This window comes from Mesoplodon bidens, assembly GCF_964165515.1.
Source record: "Mesoplodon bidens genome assembly, chromosome: 17".
NCBI lineage: Eukaryota > Metazoa > Chordata > Mammalia > Artiodactyla > Ziphiidae > Mesoplodon > Mesoplodon bidens.
Window position 1 is genome coordinate 28752419 of NC_138174.1, and position 18447 is coordinate 28770865.

Here is an 18447-nt window from a genome sequence, read left to right on the forward strand (position 1 = left end):
GGGTATCTACTTCATTTGGAATTTTACCCATCACTAGATAAAAGTTTTATTGAGCTCTTTGAGAAAAATGTGGTGTTTTCATATTCTAAGGACAAATTGTTGAGGTGTGAATTATTATAATTATTATTATTATTATTATTATTATTATAACTTACCATCAGAAATCCACTTAAACTAATCAGTTACTGCTGCAATGCAGATTTCTTTCCATAAAGAAAGAAGCAGGATGTAGACCTCTGAGGACAATGTGGAGGTCATAAATGCCATTTATAGTTTCAAGGTTTGTATACTCTTCTGTTAAAAAAAAATCACACCTCCTATCATTTATACATATTTTCCACACTGTGTATTGTCATATTGACCCTGAATGATAACTTGAACAACTAAGTCTGTCCTTTGAGATATTTAAATATATTAATCACGTACTTATGTCTTTCTTCTGTGCAATGTTACAGTTGCTTTAGGAAAAAAAAATATCTATTCTACTTAGGATTTCAACTCTCCATAAATCTGGATTTTGTTTGATTTGATTATTCTATAAATGTGTTAAGCTGGGTGTGAACTTCTTTAATAATAATCTAGTTTTTCTGTAATAAATAATAATGGTTTTACTAGGGGACTTCTGTCTCAGTTTTAATTTTTTCATAGGTGACTAATATACCACTGAGCATGCATGTTGCAAACAAAATAAGTCAGAATGTATGTGTGTTTTTCTTTTCTTTTTTTTCTAACCAATAATCAACCTTTCTGATGTACTTATTCCATTACCAATACATATGGAAAGACAGAAAACTGCTTACCATATCATCAGTTATAAATAAGAAACCCATTCTCCATTTACTCAGAGTGAGATTGGGGGAAATTTTCTAATCCATGTCCTTTACCAAGGATTAGGCTAAACCTCCAAATATGTAATCAGAAATCAACATCCTGTAAAGATGTGACCATATCTTATTTGTGGAGTGATGTACAAATATATAACCCACAAGATCAACCACTCTTGAGACACGAAACTTTTATTCAACAGATAAAGTAAAGCATCTGGAATCTGCAAATATATTACTAAATGTGCTGCTTCCTGTTATCGTATCGGTCTTCAATATCTATGTTGCTGAATGGATTAGACTGTGTAGGGTATAATCAGAAAACAGCTTTACTTTCCCAATTGCCTCCAATTGGCTCTGAGACATCTTTTTTCCCAACACTGATGGGACAGTTTTCTGGAGTTAAGGAGCCAGTCTCCACAGATCATGCCTATCACTTCCTTTAATGTGTTTTTCTGTTAGCAATCTCATCTAGCGTAAATGGGTGAGGAAATATACTCATCTTCACAGCGAGTTCTCTCTTTGTATAAGTTTCCTTTAAAAAATCTCAATGAACTTCTTGCTTTCCTTATGTGTAGTTTAGAAAGGAAAGGGTGCTGGTGTAGGACAGAGGGAGGGGCAATGGAGTAGGTGGGTAAAAGTCCAGATGGGCCATCTCTGAACAAGTCCTGCAGAGACAATTCAGCCTCTCTTAGCAAAAGGTACAGGCTTGTGGCACTCATTTTCTCTTCCTTGGAGCCTTTTTCATAACTTTGAGAAAGGAGAGAAAATATTGTTTATCATTCTTTACAATACCGTTCTAGAATGAGTCATAAGCTTGAATCCAGGTAGAAAACTAAGGAGGATAAAGGAGAGAAAATATTTTGCTTTTCCAAAGAATCAGGGTATGGTGTTCCTTTAGGTGATCAGAATATTCCAGTTCCAAATATTACTGTTTCCTTTTACCACTTCTGCCTTCAATAAGCAGAAATCATTTTTTAACTTGATATATAATGCATATTATTGATTCTAATGTAATTTTCTTTGATCTTAATACTTCACTTTCGAAAGATTTTACTCCTCTATAACAGAAGCAAACTACACCTGAAGTATAGGAAGAGTAATATCTAAAATGTTACTTGACAAACTTTGTTTAGCTAAATTCCTGTTTGAGAAGAATTTGTTTTTGCAGAGTTGTTGAGGAAAATCAGGGCTACATATACAAAATAAGAAGGCCTTTCATTTAGGGGAAAAATATGTTTTATCTTTCACATCCCGAATAAACAACAACAAAACAAATAAGCTCAGATATTGCATTATTATTTCCCTTATCAAAAGATTCAAATTAAAATGATTTGGTGCAGATTAAGAGACAATTTTAACAACTAAATGGAATGCTTTATTATTCCTAATATCAAGTATATTACATATTGATAGGCACTGTGATTGTCCAAACAATTGTGGGGCATAATCTTTGGTTTCCAGAAAAATTGTAAATTTGGTTACAAGTTGGGGATATAAGATATGAAAATAATAATAATATTAAAAATCAAATGTGTCAAATAATGGTTACATACTTATGTTGATCTTGCAATCTCAAATGGATAAGATCCTCAGGGAAGATATATGGTGATGATAGAATTTAAGTTGAGTGAAAGGGTGGGTAGAATTTAAAACAAGTTCTGAATTTAGAAAGTAATGAAAATTTGCAGAGGCAGGGGAGCATAAATTATGTTGTTACACAAATCACTGTCATCGCATATGAAATCCTTCTATTGGGTATGAAATCATTAATAGACATTATGTAAACCAGTGAATGTGGCAGTGTTCCAATTTTATGTATAGAATGAACTTAAATTCACATAATGTTCATGTATTATAAGATTTTATACTTCTTTTGATATTTTTCAACTACATAAAAATGTAAAAACTACTTCATGGACCATACAAATATGGGTGGTGGCCTGTATTTTTCCCATGGCTATACATTGTATTCTCTGTTTCAGGCAAGAGACTAAGCCAGTAAATTTATTAATGTAAAGTTGTTAATTTTTGTTTTTACATGCATTTCTCAAGTAGATTTATAGAAAATTTAACAGCTGAAAGTGAATATATGACACATAAATTAGTTTTATTTTGCTGTATGACAAATTACCACAAAAAATAGTGGTTTTAAAAAGAAAAAGTACCTTTTTATTATCCATAGTTTTGTAGGTCTGAAGTCCAGCATGGCTTAACTGGATTGTTTGCTTAGTAGTTCACAAGGCCAATATCAAAGTTTTGGAACTTATGCTGGTGCTCTGGGTAAAAATCCACTTCCAAGTTATTCAAGTTGAGATAATCCAGTTCCTTGCTGATGTAGGAAGTAGTTCCCTATTTTCTTCCTGGATGTCAGCCAGGGGCTGGTCTCTGCTCCTAGGTGTCACCTGCATTCCTTCTTCTGTGGCTCTTTCCATCTTCAAACCAGCAAAGCTGTGTCAAGTCCTTCTTCTGCTTTGAATCTACCCTCTCTTTTGCCACACACTAAAAAAATGTTCTGCTTTTTAAGGCTCATGTGATTAGTTTAGACCGAGCAGCATAATCTCCCTATTTTAAGGTTAACTGTATCATGTAGCATATCATGAGAGTGATATGTCATTATATTTACAGGTTCTGAGGATTAGGATGTAAAATCTCAGGAAAGAGTACATTTTTACAATTCTGCCTACAAGAAAAATATTTCATATTTGAGAGACTTAAACAAAGGGAATGTTAAGTAGGCAGATTAACTGAGAGGAAAGATTAACACATGGAAAAGCTGAATTGTACCATTAACCCGAAGGATGCTACACAATTTTATGTCAACTTTCTAACAGGAAAAATAAAATAAAATAAAATAAAATAAAAAGAAATAAAGAAATGTATGAGCAGGTGGAAAGTTATTAGTGTCTAGAAATTAACACAAAATTGTGCTTCCCTTTGCTAGAACTATAAAATTTACTGGTATAAAACAATCCATTCATACTCTTGGATTCTTTGGGTCTGGAATTCTGACAGATTGCTGTGTTTCTGTTCTGTGATATCTGAGACCTCAGCTGGAAGATTTGAAGATGAATTTACAATCACTTGAAGGTATTTTTCCCTGGTGTGTTTAATGTTTGATGCTGGTTGTCAACTGTTATTGTTGACTAGAACACATTCATGCATTCTCCCCATTTGGTCTGGCTTCCTTAAAACATAGCAACTAGATTTCAAGAGTAAGCATTTTTTCTTTTTTTTAAAATCTTTATAGGGGTATAATTGCTTTATAATGTTGTGTTATTTTCTGCTGTACAACAAAGTGAATCAGCTATATGTATACATATATCCCCATATCCTCTCCCTCTTGAGCCTCCCTCCCACTCACCCTATCCCACCCTCTAGGTCATCACAAAGCACCAAGCTGATCTCCCTGTGTTATTCAGCAGCTTCCCTCTAGCCAACCATTTTACATTTCGTAGTGTATATATGTCAGTGTTACTCTCTCACTTCCTCCCATCTTCCCCTTCACCCACCCCCGTGACCTCAAGTCCATTCTCTATGTCTGCATCTTTATTCCTGCCCTGCCACTAGGTTCATCAGTAACGTTTTTTTTTTTCGATTAAGGGTAAGCATCTTGAGAGAAAAAGAACTAGCTAAAATTCACATTTCTTTATTAAATAATAAATGTAATTATTTTTAAAAATTTAAGTATAGTTGGTTTACAATATTATATTAGTGATTAGAGCATAGTGATTCAGTATTTTTACAGATTATACTCCTTTAAAAGTTATTACAAGAAAATGGCTATAACTCCTTGCGCTATACAATATATCCTTATTGTTTATCTTTTTTTTTTTTTTGTGGTACACGTGCCTCTCACTGTTTTGGCTTCTCCCATTGCGAAGCACAGGCTCTGGACGCGCAGGCTCAGTAGCCATGACTCACGGGCCTAGCTGCTCCATGGCATGTGGGATCTTCCCGGACTGGGGCACAAACCTGTGTCCCTTACATCAGCAGGCGGACTCTCAACCACTGCACCACCAGGGAAGCCCCTGTGTACCTATTTTATACATAGTAGTTTGTATCTCTTAAGTCCACACCCTAATTTGCCCCTCCTCCCTTTTCTCTCCCTTTTGGTAACCACAAGTTTTTCTATATCAACAACTGTTTCTGTTTTGCATATACATTCATTTGTATTAATTTTTTTAGATTCTACATGTAAGTGATATCATAAAGTACTTGTCTTTATCTGACTTATTTCACTGAGCATAATAACCTCTAGGTCCATCCACATTACCTTTTATATCTAGCCTTAGTAGTCACATTGTGTCCCTTCCACTGCAGTGGAAAAGAGCTTCCTGTTCAGTACAAGGGAAGGCAATTGTATCTATTTTTTGAAAGGTGAGTGACAAAGTTACAGAAGAGCTTGAAGGACCAGATATATTGCAGTGGGCATTTTGGAAAATAAAATGTGCTGCACTCACTGCTCAGGATGAAGTAGCATTCTATATGTTACTATAATTAAAAAATAATAAGACTAATAAGAACATAAATATTACTAAAAATAACTATGTTTACAACAAAAGAGAATGGTAAAGATATTCAAAGTTTTTTGAATAGTGTATGTACACCAGAGCATTTTGTACAACTCAGAGTTGTCCACATTGGGCCTCTAGCTATTTGTCAATTACAGTTCAGGTTTTCCTACTCCAATTCTGGTTCTCTTGGTGGTTTCAGCTCGTGAGTTTCTGCTCCAGTACACCATGACTCTGTATGTGCCTGTTTCTCCCGCTTGGAGGGCAGCAGTTTGCTGCTCCTCTCTTACAGATCCAAGAACGTTGTTAATTTTTCAGTCTTTTCAGTTTTTATTTGTAAGGACATAGTGGCAACTTTCAAACTTCCTACATGCAGACCCAGAAACTGTCTCCATCATTTAAAAAATTCTTTCCATTTATTTAGTTTCCTCCATAGCACTGGTCTACACTGACATATTAGACATGTTGACTTTAAAAAATGTTTTTCCTCTGCTATCTAAGTATGAAAGTTCAATGAAAGCAGATATTTTGACATTTATAATCACTACTATTTCTATAATATCTATTAACAGTGGCTAACAATCAGTAAGAGTTCAATAAATATTTGAAGAAGGAAGGAAGGAAAAAACAAATCTATGCCCCAATGTTATGGAAAAAAATTAACAAATAAGTACCACATTTTAAAAGAAATGCTGTAATATATAATACATATAATATAAACATATAGTAAGTATACAGATATGTTTGCAAAGTGTATGGGGAGTTGTAATTTTTTAAAAGATTAATTTATGTGCAATTCTAGACTCTATTTACATTGCTGCCCTTTATACTACATAGACATGTAATCAGTCTGAAACAAGAAATAGAAACCTATTCAAACCAGACTAACATTGGTGGAATGGTAGACAAGATTCTATTGGGAAGATACATGGATATTACACAAAAACCTAAACCAAAGCAAAAAGAACAGCCGGTTTCACAAGATGCTGAAACTGAGAACTGGAAAGTCAAGAACGAAGATATTAAAAGGTACAGTTACATAAAGGAGCATGTTTCATTTTGTTTTTATATTTAATTGTGTTTTCTTACAAAGTTTGGAGATTTACTTGTTTCAACATAAGTTTTGGGTTTTTTTTTGCAACTACTTCTGTCTTGGAAAAAATTTGTTATACCTCAGTAGGCAGAATAAAATTGTCCCAGAGAATGGCCCTGATGGATTCAGCCCTGGCTATAGTTATTCACATGGCTACCTACTAAGATGGAACAGATAATTTTATGGGCTATAGCAGAAGTTGCATTTATGCTGGGGCAAGTTTACTTTTATGTGTTATATTACAGTGAATTCTAAAGATTGGTTTATTCCATTCTCTATGTACTGTAAATTATCTTGTCTGAAGAGTCCCTTTCATATGACTGCATTCTTGGATCTTATCTACCCACAAAATATAGTTTTCCGTTTTTCAAATTTTGTAAAAAAAATACTCTTAGCTTCTCAAAAATACCTTCATATATCTATTTTGATTTATCCCCAGGTTAAGCAAAGTGATTTTTATGTACCCCACCTCACCCACATGTGAAAATGATGAAATCACTGACTAACAACTTTCTCCTTGAAATGTCTTGCCAGTTGGTCAGAGCAGCAATACAGGAGAGAAAATAAATCAATTAACAAAATACAAGTTAAAAAAAATAAAGGTGGGGTTTTATTTTCTTTGAAAACTTGAATAAAATTCTCTAAGACTCTCATCGTGTTATACTTAAAATGAAGATAAACATTAATTCTACCTGCTTGAGGTTTGGAAACCATGATGTGTTAAATAAATGTAAGGTATAGTTACTATTATTCATTTTGTTAATAATCAAACATTACTGGTAGGTTATTTTTATGTCTTTTTATTTTCATAAATAAATATGGGAGAGATAAAGCTTTATAAGTTTTTTTTAAGGAAAATGACAAAACATCCAAAACTGATGTGGTTTTACCTAACCACAACTACAAGTTGGACTTTGTTCAGTAGTATATTATGTGTAATGCATTTTAGATACAAAAACTATTTTTTCATTAGTAAAAATGTTACAAGAGCAATCACATTAATTGGTGACTTTTAAGCACTAACTAGGAGCTAGCTACCTCTTTCTTTAGCGTATTCAATTTATCCATTTGTTTTTAATTATTAGAACCACCCAAGTAACTATTAAAGACTTTGTACCAGTCTCCTATCAGACAGATAGTCCTAGTCATATTATTGTCAGGAAGAGGAATTCAAATTCCATTATCTCCCATTATCTTACAAGACATTTTACTTCTACTAGCTTTAATTAAATTAAAATCTGCTTCACTTGCATTACTGATTCAAACTAATTGAGTTTGTTGTTTAATCCTATCTAGAAAGTCTTCCCTTACTTAAACAGGTTTACTTACAAATGGAATTGCTTTGGAGGGGAAGTCTCCATAATATCTGGACTAGATTTTATTGTTTTCAAATTTATTAATATATTATCTGAATTTACCTCATTTGGAAAATTTCTCACATTGAAATTCTGGAGAATGTAGTTTTTGCCTGTTTAGGCAGTGAGAATTGTTTAACAGTGATAAAACTTAATCTTTGCATTTTGATGAAGAAATTGGCAAAAATGAAAAAAACATCAGTTTTCATTTATTTCAATTTGGAGAATAAAAATTGACTTAATTTATCTTTTATTCATTAATTATTTTAAAATGTATTACTATTACTTAAAACCAATTATTAACAAATGTTTAAGAATTTTAAATTGTAAAATATTACTAAGATGTTAAATATCCTATACTAAATTTTCATAAATGTGTCTATTAGTAAACTTTGTAAGAACCAAGAAAGAGGCAAAATAAAGTATTTTTTTGCTTATTCTGAGTTATTAAAAAAACCCAAAACTAGCAAATGATGTTCTAAATTTACAACTGATGCTGTTTTACAATTTTTTTCAGTTTATGTAGTTCAACCATTGTACTGTAGCCACATCTCACAGGAGCTCCTTTAATCTTCTGCATCCCCTGAGAAGATGGCAAAAATATAATCTTCAAAGCAGAGAAGAGCTAAGATAAAACACAACTACCAAACTCACTGGTCCACGGTTCACAGTAGGCTGAAATCAACAGATGGTCAGTGCTTGGGCAGTTAATGGTGGGCTTCTTTTGCCTTCAGCTGTGTTGGTCTGTTCCAACTCTGGAAGAAAATATAATTTAGAAATAATCAAGGGGTAATAAGATCTAATTTAAATCTTTGCAAGCTAATACTGTTTTAATTTTCCTTTGATGGCTATGGTAGTGTGATTACTATCATAACATATAGATAATGATATCTGGGCAGTTTGGGATTGAATACTCAGTTTCACACTCAATTTTCATGACCCCAAGTGATCATAGTTTATTGATATTTGGGAGGTTACTGAGAGATGAATGTAAATCTTGTGCAAGCTTGATAGTTAAATATATGTAACTAATTATATAGCTTACATAATGCAATGGAGTGTTATTCAATTGTATTCAGTTCTGCATTCACCTTAATCTTTTTAATGTAAGAAAAACTGAGTTTCTTTAGTTTAAATGTATTCTCTCAAAGAAAGATCATTAACAATCTTTGTCATGAACATGAAGAATATGTAATAGAAAAATTAAAGAATGGAATCTTAAATTTGGAAGAGTATAGCATGTATAATTATGCCTACCCTGTGCTCAACAGGGGCACAAGAAAAAGTATCTTATAAAAATGTTTTAGAGAATGTTGTATAGCAATTCACTCAAGTGTGGCTGTTTGTAAAGATATCAGATTTTATCTCTTGAGAAGGTAAAGGACTTCCTTTTATACTTGGACATGGGAAAGCAGTAGACTAAATGTAGTGGTGAGTTGGTACATTGCTCTTACTTCTCAAATTCAATGATATTTGATATAAATGAATATTTTACAATATATATTGCTATCAGTTATTGGAAATACCAATGATATATCAAGACTGATAGTAGTGATATTATCAGGAAAAAAGGTAATATTAAAGTTTCAAAATGCCATCTAAATAGAAATGAAGGAGTAACAGGGACCATCAGTTATCATTTTTATTTTATTTTAGTTTTTTTAATGAGGGAAATCCAGTGCACTAAAAGGAAGAATTACTTTTGATGGGAGATGATATTTTCCATCCCAAGAAGTTAAGAAAACAATGGTAAAGGAGGAGAAGTGTTCCATATACAACACTTTAATCAAGTGATAAAACTTGAGCTTGAAAGCTGTCTGTAAGCAAAGACTTTTCAGAGTTTAATTACTTTCAAAAAGTACTGTTTCTTATATAATTAGTTCAAAAGGTGCTTTTACATATAATGATTGTTAGTGATAAAAACGATTAAATATGCAATGTGTTATTTAAGCATATAAAATTATGTGAATAAGTATAACCATTAAGCAAAATCATTTTTTTGTTTTAGAATGTTTATGGCTCACGTTTCTGAATATTTTAAGAAATACATTTTCAGTCTTTGAAGACATTACTAAAAATGTAGAAAATTAAAATTGGATTATTAAAAGATAATTTTCAGCAAGTCAACCATGTAAATAAATCTTTGTAAACAATTGTTCAAATGTTACTTCCTGCATTAAACCTATATTCTGATTAGTCATTTTGTATTCTACTGTAGCTTGATTTGAAATATTTAATTTATTTTCAAGTAATACAGACACTATAGATATAAGTACATCTCTAAAATCAGCTTAAAATATCATTATTAATATGTAGATATTAAAAAATGTAGTCTCTGTAGAACTTCATTTCCTGCATTTCTCATGGAATTCTTTGTTAGATCAAGTAGTGCTCTGGTGTTCACTTTGTATTTCTCACGGCCAATCACAGTTAGATAACTCCCTATGTATCAGTGAATGATGAAAATCCTGTGTTGAATTTTAATATCAACAGTTCTAAGTAATTCAGTGGAGTAAAGATCTATCCTAGAAGTACTTTCCTTCAAGCAATGCCACACACTACAGTCATTCAAAAACCTCAGAGGCCAATGGCTCAGCAGTATATGTCTCAAATTGGCAACATGCAAGAGCAGCATTAACTTTTGATTTTTTCTGGTGCTTGTTTTCTATTTTTAATATTGCATGTGAGTGTCAGAATTCAGGCTGTCATATAATGACAAGACCTAAATGCAACGAGATCCATGGCTCTCCTACAACCTGTTTTAATTTCCCCTTCCCCTCCTTAAGCACATAACTTATCTCTAATAACTATGATTGGCACTTATGATTCCTACACATTTTGAAAGGATGATGAAAATAAGGAGGGAAAAACACCTTGAAAGGATGATTTACAGTAAATAGAAGTGCTATGTGGCTTTGAGCCTGTGGCTCTTATCTACCTGTGCTTGTTGACTGAAGAGCAGTTCTAATACTACTGAGGATTTTGCTGTGCATCCAAAAGTAAATCAACATATGAGAACACTCATAACGGATCCTTGATAATCTCAGTAATGAAAGGATAAGGAAATGTAAACATCCCTGCAAAAGCTATTTACTTTTTATTAAGCATGTTAAACTAGAGATAAACTAATAATTTATACCAGAACTGAGAAGAATAGTTCCTAGAATGGTAAGCAGAGAGTTATATCTTTAGATATATTTGAATGTACATAGTTATATGAGACATGAATGTGGCAACATGTCACCCACATGAACTCAGCTTAATAAAAAATTCTGAAGATCAAAATAATTGTCTTAATACTGATTTACTAAAACATAAACAGTTTTATCATACCATTATTCCTTAATTTTTCACTTAAAGCTTATTTACTTTTAACTTAAAGATAATTCTAATTAGTTTAGTAATTCATTTTCCAGTCACATAAACATGATACTAAGGAAAATAACAAGGGGAAGGAAGAAATTCTGAGAGAAAACAAACTATACACAATTAGGAAATGATTACTGACAAGAAAAATAGGGGACACAAAATGCAAAAAGCAACAATCTCAGATAATTTTGCACAAGGGTAAGTGGTCTCACATTGCACAGTCAACCTCAAGGCTCTAACTGCAGAAACGTCAGCACAATTACATAATTGCTTCTCAGAACAACAAACCTGAACATTCAAGAAAGACTTCAACACATTCCCTGAAAATTTTAGAGGAATATACAGCTCTCTTTATATATGCATATATGTGTATAATTTATAAAATTGAAATAAGATTTTTATGAATATCATCTAAATTTGAACCTAAGTATAAAGCTCCTAGATGAATAATGAATATTAAATAGAAAATTATCCAAAGGGAAAAATAGAAGGAAGGTCTGTCCAAAATTCTCTTAAAATTCATTTGTAGAAAAATGGTAGATTTGGAAAAGAGCTTTTCCAATTTATACACAATAATCTATAAATAGGTCCCACACTTCTGTACTTAGAATATTAGAATAATTCATAAAAAACATTGTGTTTAGAAGTACCTCAATGGTTGAGGCAAACATATTCTAAAGTTATTGAGTACCTAGGCCTTGCCCATTTGAGCACTATTAGGAGAGATGGTTGACTGGATGTCTCTGTAGGGCAGAAGAATTTGCCACCCTAAAATATGGCTCTTTGGCATATATTGTTTTAAGCTGGTTACTTTCTGAGAAACAGCAGACAGGGAAGGGCTCTGAAAACCAAGTAGGACTTGCCTTTCTGTAAGAAACATTTACATTTGCAACAGAAATCTCCATAAACATGGAGTGTCTCAATCTCTGTACCTAAAGCAGGAGGATGACCAAATATCTAGAAACTCTTATCAGTGGAGAAGACAATGACTTAAACCTGCAATACAATCATCCTTGTTTACAGTGCCTTTCCTGATAACCTCCCATAAATGACTATCTTCACTCTCAACGTCCTATTCTGTCTTTAGCTGAGGATGGTATTTAAGGTGAAGGCTTTGGCCATTTTGATGAGTTACTCAGTTTTTTCGAGTCTCTCTCATATATAATTGTTATTAAATTTTATTTGATTTTCTCCTATTAATCTGTCTCATGTCAATTTAATTATTAGACAAGCCATAAGAACCTTAAAGTATAGAGGAAAATTTCTTTCTCCCCAACATCTACATAATTTAACCCTCTGGGAAGAAAACATCCCAAGATGATGGTATTTTCAGGGGACCTGTTTACTCTTTTGATATTAAAGCAGAAGAGAGGAAGAATGAACAGGGATGGAGTTATTAACTGTAGGCAAGACCCTGGAGAAAGGTGATTGCTTGGGAAATTTCAGTGTTTTGATAGAAATCTCTGCAGCAGAAATCTACCTCAAGTTTACCTCATACATCTGAGATGCCTGAGGCTGGCTTCAGACACTGTTCAACTAAAAGGAACAAACAATATGATCACAGTGGAAGATAACAAAATGGAAGATAACAGTGGAAGATAACAAAGACTCTCACTCCTTCCCCAAATGATTCTCCCTTTGAAAACTTTAATAATTGAGTAGAGTCTTCAGAGTCAGTTTTTAGACATGAGTCCACATTCTCCCCATGTTGCTGGCATACTGAGTAAAGCAAACTTTCCTTTTCCAACCAACACTTGCTTCTCTAGTATTGGCTTCCAAGCATGAGCAGCTGAACCTGAGTTCAGTAACAACACCATTAGACAGTCTTGAGTAAAATGCTCACTCTTTGAATGTGTTAAGGAACTGAACAGCATGACTGACAGCTCCACCAGGTCCATATAAGAGAGAGGAGCAATTTTCCAAAAGAAGAAATGCCAGACAGATACAAGTTTTGTGCAGTTCATGCTCTCTTGGGACAGTGGTCCTCAAGGGAAAAATAAATGTTTCACATAGAAGAGAGGATATTTGGCATTTTACAAGAGACTAAAAACCCATTTCCTATGGAAACTACTGAGAGATGAACCATGTAAGTCTAAAAATGTATGAGAAAACAGAATTAAAAACAAATAGAACTTTTTTTTTTTTTTTTGGTAATGGAATCTCTAATAACCAAATTTTATTGCAACTGAAACTGAGCAGGACACTGTGGGGCCCTCCAGGGTACAAAACCTTTCCATGTCCCCTGTTTCTTGTTTGTAGGAAAAGACTTCAGCCTCCTAGACCTTCCCTTAGTTCCAAAGGACAGTTTCAAAACTTACTAATTAGGGAAGGAACAAAGGAGGAACAGTCAAGAAACAATATGCAGTGATAAAGCAGGGTCCTGGTTCTTCCTCAAGGGATATACAAAACAATATATATTTGAGTCTTTCTGAAGGAACTAAGGCCCCTTCCCAGATGGAGGATGGTAACTTCAGTCTGAGCACAAGATTCCTAGAAAACCACCCTGTTACCTAACCACCAACCAATCAAAAGAAAGTCACATACCATGCAGCCCTCACTCCACATTTTGCCTATAAAATCTCTTCCCTGAAAACCATTGGGTCTTTTGAGCACGAGATGCCCATTCTCTTTGCTTGACACTACAGTGTTTCTTTGCTCCAAACCCTGATGGTTTGGTCTGTTTGGCCTCACTGTGTGCTGGGCACACAGACTTGTATTTGGCAACAAAATGACAACCACATTAATTCTGACTGATATTTATTAAGCACCTTTGCTATGCCCAGCATACTGTATAGTTTATCTCATTCGATTTTGAACAGAAGCTCAATGAGATAAATTTTATTATTACCCCTATATAACAAATGGGATATCAAACATTTCTAGTTTTATTAACTTGGTTTCACACCCAATTAAAAAAGAAAAAGGGAGTGTGCAGATTCACATTCAGATTTAATTCCAAATGTCATGTTCTTAACTAAATAGCCGGTTATATTTTTAGTTCCTCAAAGGAGGAATTGTGCTTTTAAAATCTGTGTGCTCAGTGCCTATAATTTCATCTGGTACACCGTATGTGAATTTATGCTTGTTTAATGACTACATAAATGTGGATGTATCTTCTACCTTGGAAGACTCAAACTTCCCCTTTTGAACTATTCTCAGCATGAAACTTCTTAAGGAGTAAAGCAATTTCCTTCTTACTTACTTATAAACCCACAGAAAGATAGCACAGCTGGTATTTTCCCTTAAAATAATACTAGATTCACTTGTCCCTTCTTTCCAAACTATGAATAGAGGGACTTCTGCAAGGGACTAGTACTGCTTTAGCCTTTAAAATCAAAGAAAAATCTGACTGAGGAGTTTATATTCTAGTAGAATGAAGGAGACAAATAATAAACAGTGAACATCCTATAGAGATAATTTACCTACTGTATTAGAAAACAAGTGAATTGGGAAAAAAAAACGAAACACACAGACAGCATTAGGGGAACCAGGCATTCAGGGGGTTAGAGAAGGGAAGGAAAGTGGTGATATGCAAATAGGCTGTACCACATGAACATGTCTCAGTAATTGCCATGAAAGAGTCCATTCTTATAAAACTATGTGAATTTTCTTAACTTTTATTTTTAAAAGTCCTTTTAATTGTCCCACTTTAGTTTATATTTGAATTTTAACTCATTTTATTATATTGATGCAAGCATAATAACATGTCATGAAAATCTTATGAACTGGAAAATAATTATCATGAACTTAGATTGTAGTACACATATAAAAATAAGAATTCCACCTAACATTTACATAGTAGTGACAGAGATTTGAACTGTTTAAGTAAACTCAGTTTAAATGTTATGGCAATGGATAAAAAAAATGAAAATGTGAATTTTAAACTTTTTTTAATGCTGGATTCCTACTGACCTAATAGAAAGGAAAAAAACATTATTTTTATTTGCATCCACAAAAGTAAAGTAGGTATTTTGTTTTCTCATTCTTCAGGACTATATACTGAATTAAGGAAATGATTAATATTTTCATTTATTTGGGGAATATAGAAACATCACATCATTCATTTATTAAAGAAAACACATTTGGTCCAGGAAAACACAAATTGATTTAATTAAAAAATCTGGTTATAGCGTCACCAAATGGACGTGCATTGTAACAAAATTGCTTCGACAGAGGAGGTCAACGGAAGGCCCACACAAGTAATCTCGGTTCCACGAAAGTAAGCAAAGAATTACAAACTACCACGTTAAGCTTAAGCACAAAGCAAAGTTTATTTAAGCATAAGTACACTCTCAGAGACGGAGAGAGAGAAAGAGAGAGAGAGAGCGAAGTGAAGCAAGTCCAAAGCAAAGTTTATCAAAGTAAAGGTACACTCTCAGAGAAAGAGAGAGAGCCGAGAGCCGGCTCTTGCTGCGAATTGAAAGCAGCATTCCTATGCAGGCTTAAGGGCACTTTTAAGGAGCATTTTGCAGGGAGGCGAGGGTGAGTGACAGGGGATAATTATTTGATTGAAGGTCCCAAGCTATGTAACAAGTTTACTGCTGCGCATGCTCTCACCCTTGACTCGCTAGGAAACACCCACTCAGGGGGGCAAGGCCACATGTAGATTTTATTATAATTATGGTATAATGAGTTTGGTTTTACTATAGGTTACACACCTGTCTGGTCTGGGCATGCGCAGCCCAGGGAAGTCCCCTCGTGTTACTGTGCCCCTCTTTATCAGGATAAGGTGCCTACCACATGACCATAGTTTCACCCATTCTGGATGGGGTTCAGGGAGAGTCCCCAGATGGCTGGGTGTGACTTGATTTCTTCTTCTTGTCTTTCTCGCCATTGTCACCTCCTTGCTACTAATGTCTAACTACCTAACAATAGGAATGTTCTTTTCTTATTTTCTCAAAGGATAGTAACTGGGAGAGATCCTTACTGGTTTATGGTTTAGAAGCTGTTGAGAACAAATTTGTAATTAACACATAATGATTTTATAAATACAGGTGCAATCACAATGTTTAAGATGATTGAAAATATAGCTCTCTTAAATATTTACATCTTGTCTGGCAAACTGATTTACTTCATTTAGTTAAATCACAGAATATCTAAGGAAACTTCAGTCTGATGCTCTGTGACTTCTGAGTTAGTGAAAGTTAAATGAATTCTTCTTTTGTGATTTATTACCACGGTCATCATTTTAAACTTACCTGCCAAGTTGTTGTTGTTGTTGTTTTTTAATGACTTTTCATATTTGAATATGTGCTCAATATCTAGCCTACCATCACATAAGAAAATTCATGTTAGAATTACAGTTCATATAATTTGGTATCTCTTCACAATTCTAACCATGCCCTCATTATAAAGAGCTCTTAATAAAATTTGTAAGGAATATCTGAATGAGGAAATTTATACTTTAAAATCCCTATATTTTTCAAAAATAAATATGAATAAGAATAGATTAAATTTGGAAACTCTGAATTCAAAGGTCATCTCCATCATTTACTCATGACTTTTTCAACTCATTGAGCTTCATTTTCTTAACCTAGAAAAGAGCAAAATAATACCTAACTCAAAAGGGTGTCCTGAGAATTAAATAGGCAATGTAGCTGAAATTTGCTTTGTAAATTTCTAGGTATATTATGACCGAATGGAACTATTATTTTCCCAACCATGAAGCAGAGTTTTTTGTTTGTTTGTTTGTTTGCTTCCTCAAAAAACCTAGCTCCTGACATATAGGTGGCATGTTATAATTGTTTTTTAAATGTTGAATAAAAGTCCTCTGGCAGAATAAATTTTAAATGAAGCTCTTCGATAAATGTTTATCACACACATTGTTTTTTTAACAATCCATGCATGACAGTACTCTAAGTATAAGATCTAAATGGAAAACCAGCATCTAACCTTAAAGATTAAAGGGAAAAAATTGAAAAAATAAATAAATAAAAGTTTACTACAGAGGAGTTGATCCATTCTGTTAAAATGCCAGATATCTCTTACTTTGCTTCATTAAAGCTTGCTTCCAGGCATCTCCGTCTATCTCTTCCTCATTTTCCTTCTCTTTCTTTGTCCCAGTCAACTTGCTGGCTTCATTGCTCAATTACTGGACAAATGTAACTTCCTGTCCTCTGATCAACTACTTTTTAACAACACTAACAGATGCTATCATTAAGACCCTCAGTGGCAAATCATGAACTAAGTATATTCTTTGCCCTTCTTGCTTTTCATTCTTCTTTAAAAAGATAAGCCATCTGCTTTAACTCTCTTAAAGTTGCAAGTTTCTTTATAACATCAATCTTGCATTTTTCTTAATAACAAATAGATATTTAAACCCCAAGTTAGGAAGTTTAATTTGCATAGAGCTATTTGTTGGTACTGAAATAAATTAAATTTGAGCATCATAAGCTATATCTCATTTTCTGGTCATAATATCATATTTTAATCAATAAATATAAACAATAAGGATCATGCTTACCAAATTTTACCATATGTAATTTTAGCAAAAACTACCCTCTAAAAATATATTGTGGAATGATTCTGAAGACACTAAATAAATATTAGGTTTATGAAGACTTCATGCATAATAACATTACATGGGTAATTGGAAATACTAATTATCTTTATATTCACATATACAAAATATCAGTGCTAGTCTGTTAGAACTAAAATATCAAGCTGAACTAAAATATAGGAACATGGAACTTAAATATACATAGTAGATTATTTTAAAAAAGGAAAACCTCATTAATTCAGAATTTTTGATATGCATTAACACTTGTATTTTGTACTCTTTTAATGACATTAATATACAAAAATAACTTTAAAAGAAAAGATCGTATTATTCCTTCACATTAATGCTGTGAGTCCTGAAAACAATAGTACTTTTTCTATGAAAATGAGCTAAAAGCTTTGAGGGCTGGGTATAGAAAGAAGAGAAATTACCAACTGTTCCTACACTTTTTATTACTGTAACCAACCATGCAATAGCTCCAACAAAATGAGAAACTTGAATATATTTCTTTCAGCAGTAATAAACACAATTTTACTCATATTATCCACTCTTACGATGGTAAAAATATCTCAGTTCCCCTCTGCCTCTCCTTTCACTGCCTTCTCTCTGTCACTTTTTCCTTTTCTTTTGAAACTCTAAATCTGAGAGGGCCCCAGTGTTTCTTTACACCCTAGGACTGACCCAGGGCTATGGTAGTTCCTAGGCTTTTGGCTTAAAGCATAATAATAATTCAAAAAATTTTATCTCCAGGCAATTTTTCTCTGCCTCCAAACTCACTCGTTTTGCTCTTGTA